Here is a 10606-nt window from a genome sequence, read left to right on the forward strand (position 1 = left end):
TTGGGTTGTTTTGACCCAGCGGTTGGGTTCAAAACATCCCAACCGCTGGGTCAAAACAACCCAATAGCTGGGTCAAAACAACCCAATAGCTGGGTTTGTCCCTTTTTAACCCAGCGCTGGGTTATATTTAACCCAGCATTTTTTAGAGTCTATACAGTAGTTTATTTGATTAATTGAAAAACATTGGAAATGGATGCAAAGCCAAATGTTGAACTTTACATGGATAATTCAACCAAATAGGAATTTTTTGTAGTATTTACTCACCCTTATGTTGCTCCCAACCTTTTTTTTATGTGAAAACCAAAGAAGATATTGATGTTTCATTGCTTTTTTCATGCACTGAAAGTCAGTGAGATCCATTAGACACCATTGACTTAAATAATATAGACAAAAACAGTTCTTCAAAATATCTTCTTTTGATTTCCACATGAGGGTGAGTAAAGGATCACAGAATTTTCATTTTTGGGTGAACTGTGCTTTGAAGTGTTTGAATTTCTGATGCCATTGTGTGAAATCACCACACTCTAAAAAATGCTGGGTTAAATATAACCCAGCGCTGGGTTAAAAAGGGACAAACCCAGCTATTGAGTTGTTTTGACCCAGCTATTGGGTTGTTTTGACCCAGCGGTTGGGATGTTTTGAACCCAACCGCTGGGTCAAAACAACCCAAAAGCTGGATTTGTCCCTTTTTAACCCAGCGCTGGGTTATATTTAACCCAGCATTTTTTAGAGTCTATACAGTAGTTTATTTGATTACTTTTAATGCTAATGAATAGATACTGTAACTATGTGAATACAAATATAGCAAGTACAGTATATTGATGCAAATGCATTAACTAAAAGCTGCATACATGTCATTATTAATAACTATAGGCTGATGGAAATTTATTTTAACCACACGTGTGTGTTAACAGGGGCTGGGTGCTGCATATAGGAAGTCTCAGCTGAGACTTGTATACAGGAGGAAGCCCACCCACGTGCCTTAAAACCCCTGCTGATGCAAATGACTCACACTGTGTGAACCCGTCTGGTATTCAAGCGGAGGGTCTTGAAAGCATTGTCGTACAAACAGGAAATAGAGACGGAGAATATGTGGGAGATGTCTGGGTATCTGAAAATTACAAGAGAAATCTGTTCAGGTGAAATTAATTGTGATTTCCTTTGTTCCAAATGATTCTGGATCCAAGCAAAATGATGCAGCCTCATGCAATTTTTTATGCTCTTTTGAGTTGCGTGTAAATAAAATATGTATCCTGCTGAGAGGAGATGCTTCTGTATTTCTTTTGATAAGCAATGAGTGTTATCTCAGAAGAAATGCTATTGCCTTGAAGTTGTTCTTTTGTAGGCTATACTGAAAAAAAAGAAAAAAATGGTCAGAAATCTTGAAAAAAAGTGTTTTATGCTGTAACATTTAAACTAGCTGGTATTATTCAAATCAAAAATATGATTTAATATGACTAAATCAACTTGACTACTTTAGGTTATGCCATGAAAGTTATTTTCAAGTGTTCAAAATTGAGTAGAAATAGAAATGCAATAATAAATTGCAAGATTTTTCAATGAAAATTTAAGTGAAACTCAGTGAACTGTTGACCCTAAGATCTATAAAATACATGTGTTAAATAGGGTGATAGGGTGAATTTTCATTTCATGTTGACTCTAAGGCTTTATTTTCTCTCTATGTATTGCTGTTACAACAATAATTAAAGAGATCTCAGTCTTAAGTGAACCTGTAACCATCACTGTTAGCAATAACATGGTTTGTTTACTGGCTTTGGTATTGACTTCTCAGTGCCAGAGATTTGATTCCAGCAACTGTGAACTTTATTACATTAATTTGGAGGACAAATATGTTGTGCTGTGTTTACATGCTCAATCAAAGGTCGGAGTTTTTGGGGACAGAGTGTTACATGGTCAGAAATCTTGAAAAAAAGTGTTTTATGCTGTAACATTTAAACTAGCTGGTATTATTCAAATCAAAAATATGATTTAATATGACTAAATCAACTTGACTACTTTAGGTTATGCCATGAAAGTTATTTTCAAGTGTTCAAAATCGAGTAGAAATAGAAATGCAATTATAAATTGCAAGATTTTTCAATGAAAATTTAAGTGAAACTCAGTGAACTGTTGACCCTAAGATCTATAAAATACATGTGTTAAATAGGGTGATAGGGTGAATTTTCATTTCATGTTGACTCTAAGGCTTTATTTTCTCTCTATGTATTGCTGTTACAACAATAATTAAAGAGATCTCAGTCTTAAGTGAACCTGTAACCATCACTGTTAGCAATAACATGGTTTGTTTACTGGCTTTGGTATTGACTTCTCAGTGCCAGAGATTTGATTCCAGCAACTGTGAACTTTATTACATTAATTTGGAGGACAAATATGTTGTGCTGTGTTTACATGCTCAATCAAAGGTCGGAGTTTTTGGGGACAGAGTGTTACAGTGTGTGTCTCTGTGGCAGGTCTTATTGTCACTGTCACTTCAGTCTGGATGCAAACATGTTTTCTTTGCTAGTGCCCAGGCAGAAAATAATATGCACCCTGCAAAGTCATAATGTATAAAAAATATTGTAGGAAAGAAGGAATAAAAAAAAAAAAAAAGCCTTGTGTTTATAATTGTCATTATATGCATGATACAAATAATTTGTAACTAAATTGTCACTATTAATGAGTTTCTGTCAAAGTCCTTTTCTAATTCAGAGAAAAAAAGGTAATTGCGACTTTATTAGTCATTATTGCAACTTTGTATCTAGCAATTGTGACTTTATTTGTCATAATCGCAACTTCTCACATCCAACTTTTTTTTCTCATAAATGCAAATTTGTTCCTCATAACTAAAACTTCATTTCTTAATTGAAACTTTATCATAATGTCAACTTTGTATCTCTTTATTTTTGTATCTCTTTATCATAATTTCAACTTTGTATCTCTTTATTTCTTGCAATGGAACTTTACATCTCACAACTGCAACTTCATTTATCATAATTTAGACTTTACTTTTCATTATTGTGACTTTATTTCTTTTAATTGCAACTTTATTATAGTTGCAACTTTGCATCTCACAATATCAGCTTCATTTCTCACAATTTGAATTGAAATCTAAAAAAATGCAACTTTATTTCTCATAATTGTGACTTTATTTCTCATGATTGCAACGGTGTTTCTCACAATTACATATTTATTTCTCACATATGTGACTATTTCTAACTATGCACCTGTATATATCACAATTGCAACTTATTTCTCATAATTGAAAGTATGTATCTCACAACCGCGACTTTATTGTTATAATTAGGACTTTATTTCTCGCAAATGTGGCATTATTTCTTGCATTACGATTTTATGTCACAACTGCAACTTTGTATCTCACAATATTGACTTCATATCTCATAATCGTTACTATTTCAAGCAATGCGACTTTATAGCTCACAACTGTGACTATATTTCTCATAATTGCAACTGTGTAGCTCACAGATGCAGCTTTATTTCTCATAATTGTGGCTTTATTTCTCACAATGCATCTTTATGACTTGCAATTGCACCTTCATTTCTCACAATATGCATTTATTTCTTATTTTACTTTAGCTCACAATGACTTTTTTATTTTTTAAACTAGTCTTCTTTTAGGGGGTGTTCTTGGCAATTTACAGAAAGATGTGATTTGTATTTAGTTTGACAGATTCTTATTTAGCTGTTCGTGATTGTCTGGATGTGATGCGCACAGCCACATTTGTTTTTGTGAATTGGTGCCACAGGAAAGCTGCCTGTCTCTGGAGCTTGGCTTCCTGCTCCGTTGAACAATGGAAATAATTAACAAGGAATTGTGAACCACAATGCCGTTTCTATTTAAACTCAGCGCTTCCATGGAAGTTGGCTCGTTCAGCTCACAGGAACACTTCAACAGCACGATATTTAATCACGATAAACGGATATGATGTGAAAGTCACATCTTATTGGTTTTATGTTCTGTCTCTTTATAGGTTACAGTTTGTATAATCCAGGTTATGATGTCCCTTTTTGAATAACTCATCATTTTTTAATGAAATATCTGTTATATGAGCTGAAAAGGATGTGAGACATATTGATGCCAAACCAATGGTGCCAAGATGTGAGTAAAAGCGTTTAAAGAGCTCATTTTGCACACCTATAATTGGGTCACATGAAGATCAATATGGAATAAAGAATCCTTGTGTCATCACGGTTTTTATGGAGCATATTATGTCTTCATAAACCTGGCCCAGATAACTATAAATAGACCAATCCCAAACCTTTTTCTAATCTAACCACACTATAATAAAAATGAAAACTTGATGTATAATAGACACTTCAGCTCTGTATGTGTTCTGTACGATGGCAGGAAAATATCTTTCATTAAACTCAGTCAAATAATATAGGCCAGAGATATTTATAAAGCACCTATTTCCTTCATTTGACATATAACTCTATTATTGCATTCATTTATCTGTTGCATGAAAATCAGGAAAACACTTCATACAGATATGCATTTTAAATTCATTTTATTTTCAAATGTGAGAAGGCATTCATTAGTCATTTTTCATGCTGTCATATCTGATATAACGATAATATCTGATTTGATTAGATTTTTTACACAAATGCTGACAAACACATCGTCATTGTTTTAAACACTTGTTGACTAAACAGATGATTAAACCCCCACCAACACATTTGTCATGATGGCATATTCAACAGAAATTTCCCTTGGGAAAATATAATGACAACTCATCTTCTGATGTTGCTTTTTAACAAATCCATGTTTGCCAAATCCATGTATTATAGTGGTAAAAAAAAGAACTTTCTTCACAAAATTAAAATTGTATCAAACTTGATCAATATCAGTCAGTAATTGATTAAATGACAAAATATTGAAAAATAATAATGGATAAAAGGAGCAATGTTTTCTTAATGATTCCATATCTATTTAAATAACATTTTTGATGAGGATGACTTGCAAATGTGTGATGCTTCACTTGGTTTTTGCGAGTATGGTACTGCTTTTATAAACAAATAGTTCATATAGAGTTACTTAAATTTTAGGCATATTGTCAGTTACTTTGTTAAATAGTTCCATGCAGAGTCAAAGTAAAATAAACGTTTGCACATTTCTGAGCAACAAAGTATGCATATTACATATTCAGTCTATAGGTATGTGTTGTCATATATAAACGTTTTTGGATTATCTTCTTCTTGCTAATTGCAATAAAACTGCTATACTTGATTATCTGCCTCATCTTCCCTTCGCTACCACATTACATGGTGTTTCGTTCCTGAATGAATAGGTGTTTTTGAACAAACTGACCGAGTGAATTAATTACTCAGTCACTTGTTTCGTTCCTGATGTTTTTGAACGAATCAGTTGTATGAATGATTCAATGACGCACTCATAAAAGTCACTTCCCACTGCCTACTTGTGTATCGATGTAATTTACAGAAAAAGTCACTGAAAAATCCTCACCACTGTCTGTCTGGAACATGCAAACATAGACAAGCGGTGTAATACAAACAGTGAAAAGACCCAGTGCTGTATATCAGCACTCTCAAAAGCTGTTTGATCAATCATACCCGAGAACTTGTATAATTAGAATTAAACTTAAAGTCACCTTTATTTGACCCTCTAACTCTAGCACTTTCTATTCTATTTGAATTCTACTTTATCTATATTTATCTTTTTTTAATAGCTTTCTATTTTTTTCTATTCTATCTACTTGTTTTTCTTTGTGTGTATATATATATATATATATATATACACACACACCTTGCTATGTGTACTGCGTTAGGCTAACTGAGGCTTGTCATTTGCACTTATATATTGTTGCTCTTTTGTTAGTTTTTACTGCTTTTATTGTCCTCGTTTGTAAGTCGCTTTGGATAAAAGCGTCTGCTAAATGACTAAATGTAAATGTAATTACAATTGTTTGTTTTGACAAACAAATTTGCATTTTCAAACTGCTTATGCTAAAAGTGTCCTTCAGAATCCTTGAATAAGTTCAGTAAAAACAAAAAACAAAAAAAACAGAAAATATATGAATTAGAAATGACAGATTATGATGAACATAACATGTGACTGGACCTCAGCAGGGACTGCCTAAGCTATTCTTCGGGAGAATAAGGGATTTGCCCAACATTCTGGATAACTGGAATTTAACTGAAAGAAGTCTTATGGGAATATAGCGGTCTTGAAGTTTCAAGTCATTACAAACTGGCAATTGTCCCAGAAACTGTGGGCCTAAACCAATTTCAGCTTTCCCTCAAGTCGGCCAGAAGAGGTTTTGAAATATGAAGGTTCAAAGGGTCTTGTTGCTAAAAATAAAAATCTCCATTTGTGTAACTGGAGGAACAGTAACAGATAACATGGATAATCTGACTAAATTTATCAAAATTAAATAAAAGTACATTTAATTTGCTTGTAGATTCTTAAGGTAAAAATTGCAGTATGCTTTTTTCCAGCGTATTTTGCACTCTAACCTTTTTTTTCTGTCTTCAAGGGCTGATTTAAAATATATATGCATGCATTTTTTTTTCTGAACGGTGTGCATATCCAAGCAAAGCATGTTCTGGAAGTCGTGGCCTAATGGTTAGAGAGGCGGACTCGTAACCCAAAGGTTGTGGGTTTGAGTCTTGTACCGGCAGGGATTGTAGGTGGGGGGAGTGAATGTACAGCGCTCTCTCCCACCTTCAATACCATGACTGAGGTGCCCTTGAGCAAGGCACCGAACCCCCAACTGCTCCCCGGGCGCCGCAGCATAAATGGCTGCCCACTGCTCCGGGCGTGTGTTCACGGTGTGTGTGTTCACTGCTGTGTGTGTGCACTTTGGATGGGTTAAATGCAGAGCACTAATTCTGAGTATACTTGGCCACATGTCACGTCACGTTTTTTCTCAGTATGCCGTTTTATGGGAATAGAGAATGCAACTTGCATTCAAAATCATTTGATGGGCTTTCAGTGAAGAACAGCCGGGGTCTTTGCATAGAACGGTGGTCTGCATTGAGTAGATCAATTTTCCTCAGTTTTCTGCAGAGTCAAGCGCTCCCGGACGTACCTGGAAAGATAACAGGCTAACAAACGAAACTGGCCTCACCACAGGATGTTTTCATATAAAACGCCTAATTGGGAACATTGTAAAAACTGTGCAGGTTGAGCACTGATATTTGTTTAAACGGCTTTCACACACAGCTAAAGCTTCGGGAAGCTGGTTTCATTAGAATAAAAAAATAACAGAGTGATGCATTTTTACACATGCATTTCAGTCTCTATAACAGCAACCTGACATGTGACTCTCTGGTCACATGTCAGTAAGGGCAACAGGAGGCAATGGGTTTATCCATGACACACTGATGAGTGATTGTCTTTATAGAGATCACACCACCAGGCAGTTTTTTTTTCTTTCCTCATTAATTTTCACAATCATCTTGTAAGTATTTCAAGTATTTAGAGAAATAATATACTTAAAAAATATATTTAAGTTTGAACTGAAATGTTTTCAGGACTATTGCATGTTAAATACAATTAAATAACAATGTATTATAGTTTAAATTGATATTAAATGCAATTAAGTTGAACTTAAGAGTGCTTTTTTGACCCACTTAAGTAAGACTTAAGTTTTATTGTAATAAATAGTAATACTACTATTGTCTAAACTAAAATATACTTGCCATTTCTGTTAAAACATGTATGTCATGTATTTAAATCTATTTGTAATTACACACTTGTAATGATGAAGTTGCAATTTAATATATTTAAAATATATTAACTTTAAATGTAACGTACATTTATAATATAAATAAAAAACACACAACACATCAAAATAAGTGTACTTATTTAAAGCACAACAAGATTATTTAAACATAATGATTTAATGTTTACTATAAAAGCAAAACTTTTAATTTGTCATTATTACAAAATGCACTTTTAAAAATTTACTTAAGTGTGTTAAAAACAGCCATGATTTTTTTACTCTTTTTAATTACACATAAGTGCTCTTTTACATAATATAATAAATATGGTAAAAAAAATAATTTTAAATGCATTGCCTTGCCTTGCAAAGGTAAAATTTGTCACAGTTTGATAAAAAATAAATAAAAATGCAATAAGATACTAACAGGCTCATAACAATTTATATTATGGTGGGTCATAAAATGTTTTGTCCTGTATAAAGTCTATGAAAAAACAAAAAACAACTAACTAGATTATATGGATAATTGTTTTTATTTTTATTTTTTAAACATATGATTTCCTAAATTATAGTGCAGTTGATTGAATTTGATTGTGAATATCTATGAAACTAAACTAATGGCTTGCAGTCAGAAAGACCCCACAGAGTAGGGACGTGAAATGTCGGCCCACGTGGCTTCTGAAGAACCTTCAGCTTTTGTTAGCAGCATAATTGCAAAGCTGCCTTAGTAAAAGAAGTCTTATAGCACAGGATGGAGACATGATTCATTGCTAGAATGAAACTACGCAATGATTTTACATAATCTTACATAATAAGTTTAATAAAATTGATAGTGGAAGTAGACAGAAGTAGAAACCCATAAGCATTGGGGTGTTGTGGTGTAACAGTTTAAGATCTAGAATAATATTAAAAAGGTCATGTTCACCACTGTGCTCTTGATTGAGACACTTAACCTCAGATTACTCTAGAGGGACTGACCCTTTAATATATGAGCTAGATGTCACTATAGATAAGTGCATCATGCAAATTACTAAATTAACTTATAGTTTTGACATTTTATCACTAAGTTTTAAACAATTAATCTAGTGAAATGTGTAAAATAGGTGCTATGATATTGTACAGTATCCATATCAGAAGTTGTTTTAGAACTGTTTCGTTGTTATCAGACATCGTATTATCTTTTGGCTACCATAAATTGACTTTTTCAGTTCCCCTTCAGGAACTCGAGCTCCGTCAAACGCTTTGGGAACGATTTTGTGAAATCAGTCCAATAGCGAAGCGAGATGTCGCGAGCGGGGTGACGTGAGCAACCAGGAAGCATAAAGGCGCATCCGGCAAGCGCACATGTTAGCTTTTGCTCTCCAGTGAGGGCGTCTGGGGTGTGTGTGTGAATGTATGCAAAGCACTCAGTCAGTCAGTGAAAACTCTGTATAGCAAGTGAGAAAAAATGCCAAAGTGTAAATCAAAAGCAAATGTGGCGAGCCGACGGCGTTTCAAGTCACGTGTTCCTCCCTGCCCACGTTATGTCTCGGGTGGGGATACACACGATTTGTGTGTCGTCTGTTTGGGAGCGGAGCATGCATGGGCAGCTCTCGAGGGGCTGCCTGTCATGATTGTGAGCTTCTCCCACTCTGTGTGCTTTGTTCCCACCTGGCCGTCTTCGATGAAAGCAGCCAAGTTTGCGATCCTTCTGGGTCCGGCCCCGCTGTTGCTGAGGCACAGCGGCGGCTATTATCATGGGGATCGCAAGTGGATTTGGAGGAGGGATCCGAGACGGCTCGTCCTTATCTCGGTCCTCACCCGCTAGATTCACAGCCCCCTCTCAGGGATCGGAAGCCTGCCCCGCGTTAACTTCCCCCCGTAGAGAGGGCCAGGCTCTTCATCTATTTTCCTCCGAGGAGGTTGATGTGATGAGTGTCGACACGGAGGAGACTGTGGACTCGCCAATGCAGTCCCTCGCGTATGAGGAGCTTGTGGCGGTTGTGACTCGTGCTGTAGCTAAACTGAATATCGAATGGCCAGCCGAGAAACAGGATGCTCGTCCCAAGAGCAAGTTGGATGAGCGCTTCCTTAAAGCCAGATCGCAACCTTCACGTCGGGGCCTTCCTTTTTTCAACGATCTCCATTCTGAGCTTTCGAGATCGTGGGATAAGCCATATTCGTCCCGACTCTTCAGCCCCACAGTATCCAATTATTCTAACATCACAGGGCTGAATGAGAAGGGATGTGGGGCGATGCTGGCGGTGGAACAGACGCTCGCGAGCTAACTCTCCCCGTCCTCAGCATCATCCCTGAAGGCCCCGAAGCTTCCCACTAGGCCAGTAAGACTGACATCCAGCCTGGTTGGGAAAGCGTATACGGCGGCAGGTCAGGCCGGTGCGTGTCTGCACACTATGGCGGTGTTGCAGGGGTACCAGGCCGACCTGCTAAAAGACCTGGACACTAGGGAGGGAGAGGAATCCAACGCAGTCGTGGAACTGCGTCGGGCCACAGATTTGTCGCTTCGGGCCACCAAGGAAACAGCCAGAGCCATCGGCCATTCCATGGCAGCTCTCGTGGCCACGGAGTGACACCTGTGGATGAATCTGTCCAAATTGCAAGATAAGGACAGATTCTTCCTGCTGAATGCCCCGCTATTGCCTTCTGGCCTCTTTGGCGGTGCAGTAGACATTGTCGTTGAGAGGTTTCAGGAGGCGAAGAAGCAGGCAGCGGCATTCCAGCGTTTACTCCCTTGCCACCCCCAGGTCTTTGGGAAAGCTGAGCGGGAGCAGTCCCAGCCGTCTAGCTCCTCATACTGCCAGACCCAGGAGCAGATGCGACCCGTACTCCCCCGCAGAAAGATCAGGGGACTGGGCGGCGCTCTTGGCTGGTGTCTTCTAAACAGAAAACAGATCTGCGGACTGTTA

The sequence above is a fragment of the Sinocyclocheilus grahami genome, unplaced genomic scaffold (genome assembly GCF_001515645.1).
Source record: "Sinocyclocheilus grahami isolate Dianchi unplaced genomic scaffold, SAMN03320097.WGS_v1.1 scaffold742.1, whole genome shotgun sequence".
NCBI classification, from domain to species: domain Eukaryota; kingdom Metazoa; phylum Chordata; class Actinopteri; order Cypriniformes; family Cyprinidae; genus Sinocyclocheilus; species Sinocyclocheilus grahami.